The following is a 4125-nucleotide window of genomic DNA, read 5'->3' as shown; positions in this document are numbered from 1 at the left end:
CCTCTTTTTCCTTTGTCCTTCCTGCCCCGTCCCTACTCTATTCTCTCACATTTTCCTCCTTTCTTCCTTCCTTCCTTCCTTCCTTCCTTTTTTACCGTCCTCATGTTTCTCCCTCCTTTCCCCTCTTCTATTCTCATCTCCCATTCTTTCTTCCTTCCTTCCTTTCAAGACCTCCTTCCTAGTTCCTTTCTTCCTTACTCTCCTTACCGTCCTCCTTTCTTTCCCCTCCCCTACTCAATTCACTCTCCCATTCTCTTCCTTCACTTCTTCCTACCCTCATTTTCTCCCTCCTTGCCATCACTCTCCTTACTCCATTCTCTCCCTTCCTCCTCCTCCTCCTCCTCTTCCTCCTCCTCCAAACGCCCCACTCCATCATAACCAAGACATCAGCGAAGGGAGAGAGGGAAGGGGAAGAAAAGGAGGAAATAAGGAACTGTAGGAGGAGGAGGAGGAGGAGACGGTGGAATAGAGGAAGAAACGGGAGGAAGAACAGAAGATGGAGGTGGAGAAAGAACATATAGGAAGGAAGAAAAAAAAAGAAACCGAGAAAATAAAAATAAAAAGAAGAAAAGAAGAAAGCGGAGGAAGAAGCGTCACAAACAAAGAGAAATAACAGAAACGGAAAAAACAGAACGAGAATCCCAAAGAAGAAAAAGGAGGAGCAGGAGGAGGACGAAGAAGAGTTAACAAGAGGAGAAGAAAGAAAAAAAGTAACATCCAGAGAAGGTGAAAGGAGGAGAAAGACCAGAAAGAGATCGAAATAAAAAAAAACAGTGAAGGAGAAGAAAGAGGGAGCAGAAGAAGGGGCAACAAGAGGAGGAGGAAGAGGTAACATCCTTAGCCTGAACCACTTTTAATACCCCCGACACAGGGTCAATAAACAAGTATTTTCTCCAGTTGTTACCGGGGCCAGAGAGAGCCATGCCGCGGGTGCCTGGCGAAGAGGAGAGAGCCGCAATAAGGGTGGCGATCTAATAGGGACTGAGGACTTCCATGGGCCTTAGAGAGGGATGTAAGGGGGGGTTTCAGGGGGGCGTGAGGGGGGCGTGAGGGGGCGGGTTCTGCGTGAGTGGAATGAGCGGCGGAAAGCGAAGAGTTAGAACTTAATCCCCAGTCCTTACAGAGGTCGGCAGGAGCACTCGAGGTAATTGCTGGCGTGGAGGAGGAGCGAGAGAGTGAGCCGAGGAGGGGAGGGCGAGGGAGAGTGAGGGGGAAGGAGGGAGGGAGGGTGGGAGAGTGAGAGAGAGACAGAGAGAGAGAGGGAGGGGGGAGGGAGAAAGAAAGGTAGAAGGAAGGAAGGAAAGAAAGAAAGAAAGAAAAAAGAAGGAAAAAAAGAGGGAAATAAAAAGAATGAATGAATGAATGAAAGAAAAACAAAGAATGAATGAATGAATAGATGAATGAATGGATGAAATAAATAAAAAAGAAATAAAAAGGAAGAAAGGAAGAAAGAAAGAAGATAGCGCGAAAGAAAAAGAAAGAAAGTAAGAGATATTTTTTTGTAATTTGCGCAATATAAAAGACAATAACAAATGAGACATAACATAAAACAACCTTAGAGACCAAACTATAAAAGACAGACAGACGGAAACAGACAGACAGAAATAGACAGACAGACAGACAGACAGACATAGACAGACAGACAGACAGACAGACAGAAATAGACAGACAGACAGACAGACAGACAGAGACACAGGCAGCTAATCAATTTGTTCATCCCTATAATAATTCAGAATCAAAGAAGCAAAAAATAGGTTTCCTCCCCCTCCTCTCCCTCCTCCTCTTCCTCCTCCTCCTCCAATTGAACTAACCACCGGACTGACCACCTCCCCATTCCTTTTCTCTCTCATCCTTCTCTTTTATCTCTCCTCATCCCTCTTCCTCTAAATCCCTCCCTTGATCTTTTCCCCTCGCCAGTCCCTCAAGAAACACTCTCACTCTCTCCTTTTTAGACCTGGTTACATTTTTTATTTTCTCTTATTTATTTATTCAGTCTTTTTCTCTCCCCTCGTTGCTTCCTTTTCTTAGTCCTTGTAATACACATTGTTTCTTTCCGCATGTATTGCTTTGTTTCCCTTGCCTTTCTCTCCTTTCACTTTCCATAATTTCTTTTTACTTTTTCGTCTATCTACACCGTGTTGCCCTTATCTTCACTTCAAACTACTTTTCTCCATTGTTTCCAGTTTCCCATTCTTATAGACGTTCTCCTCCTTAATTACTAGTCCTATCCCTTTCCACATCCCTTCTTTCATCCTCTCGTTTTTCTCCATTCTCAACATTTTTCTTACCTAACTCTATCCTTCCCTCATCCTTATCGGTCATTATTTCCTTTCCCCCACGAACTATTTTTCCATCGTTACCCCATTCTCTCATTTCTAAACGCTTTCCTATCCCTTTATTTACCTATCCATCGCTTCACCTAATCGTCACCAGGTACTAAATCAACCTCAACGGCGTAATTCCAAGCCCAATAGTTTCAGGTTCCTTCGTATTCACTTTTTTTTCATTTTTAACGCTTCATTCCTTTATCCTTTCATTATTTCATGTCATGGCTGGAGACTATTAACCTCAACGCTCAATGACAGACAAATAACATCTGATCCTCTATTCTTCCTAGTACCAATTATGTTATTTTGTTTATTCGTTCAAGATACAATGTCCGTTTTCCTGTTTATCAATCGCTCTGTCTCGATGTCTACTGTTGTTTGTATGTCTGTTTCTGTTTGTTTTATGTTGGTCAGTGTATTATGTCAGTGTGTGTGTGTGTGTGTGTGTGTGTGTGTGCACCGATCTATGCGCACACGTGAGAGTAATCCGTGTGCGTCTAAATGTTAATATAAGAACACGTGTCTGTCTTTCCATAACTGTTACACTCCCTCACTCTCTCCCCTCGTTCACCCCTTCACCTTCCGCCCCTCTCCCTCTCCCCTCTCTCCCCTCTCCCTCGTATCCCTCTCATATCCCTCCCTCTCCCTCGTATCCTTTCCTCCTCTCTCCTCTCTCCCCTCTTCCTCCCCCTCGTATCACCACCACAGCGTGACCAATAACCAATACACACACACGTTATTTGCCCGCTGACAGCAACCACCCTACTCCCTTCTCCTCCCCTCTCCTTCCTTTCCCCTCGTCCTCCCCTTCCCTCCTCTCCCCTATCCCCCTGTCTCCTCTCCCTTCATCTCCCATATAATACGCTCACCAGCCCACCCCTGACCATGACACCTCCCCTTCTCATCCCTCTCTCCCCCTCCTCTTCTCCCTTTTCCTCTTCTCTTTCTCTTCACTCTCCATCACCTGCCATCGCCACCGCCATTATCATTATCGCCATTATCGCCGTCACTATTATGGCTGTTATGATTACCTGTGCTGCTTGACTTTCACGGCAGCTTCATTACCTGTCACCTCATATTACTCACTAGCGCCAAAACTTGCAACGCTGTTCGGCTTTTGTTGCTGCTATGACTGTTGAAGCAATTGCAAATAATTATGTTTACAAGGGCAAAAATAACTTCTAATAGCGTTGTTGTTTTCATTATCAATTTTATTATCATTAAAATTATTATTATATCATTATTATCATTATTGTTAGCATTATTATTAGTAGTAGTAGTAGAAGTAAAAGCTAGTAGAAGTTGGACTCTTTCGATCTACCTCTCTCTTTATCTGTCTATCTGTCTGCAACACCTGCACAGCGCAGTAAGGTGAGCCGCTCTTAGATCAAGGAATACTTGGGAGCACGACGTTACTGTAAACTGTTCGAGGAAAATTTTACTCCCACTCTGTAATTTTCTCTTGGTTTAAAAGTACCCATTGCTTAACAGTCCTCATGGCGCAGTGGACAGCGCGCTGGACTTCTAATCCAGAGGCCGCGGGTTCGACTCCCGCTGGGGATACTGATTTTTTACAACAACCCATAATTGCACACTCCCCAAGACAAAGGCAACCTAAGCTTCTAATACTCAGAGAACTCAGGGAACGTGTGAAGTCCTAAATTTTATCGATCCAAAGCAAGATGTTGGAGCAAAGAAACTCTACTAATAAACTCAACTTGCACAATTTTGACTATTTCTAGGAGCAGCGAGTAGCGGGCTTTTTTTTTATCATTGTTTCCTTTTTTGTGTGCCCTTG

At 44.0% G+C, this 4125-nt stretch overlaps 1 non-coding gene across 1 annotated transcript; it reads left to right on the top strand.

Annotated features, from left to right (window-relative positions):
• The first annotated feature begins 3817 nt into the window (after positions 1–3817).
• Trnar-ucu (transfer RNA arginine (anticodon UCU)) lies at positions 3818–3890 on the top strand. The gene has a single exon. It is a non-coding gene; the product is annotated as a tRNA-Arg (tRNA).
• Positions 3891–4125: the final 235 nt, after the last annotated feature.

Source organism: Eriocheir sinensis, chromosome 12, assembly GCF_024679095.1.
Source record: "Eriocheir sinensis breed Jianghai 21 chromosome 12, ASM2467909v1, whole genome shotgun sequence".
NCBI lineage: Eukaryota > Metazoa > Arthropoda > Malacostraca > Decapoda > Varunidae > Eriocheir > Eriocheir sinensis.
This window is presented reverse-complemented; position numbering and strand designations above follow the sequence as displayed.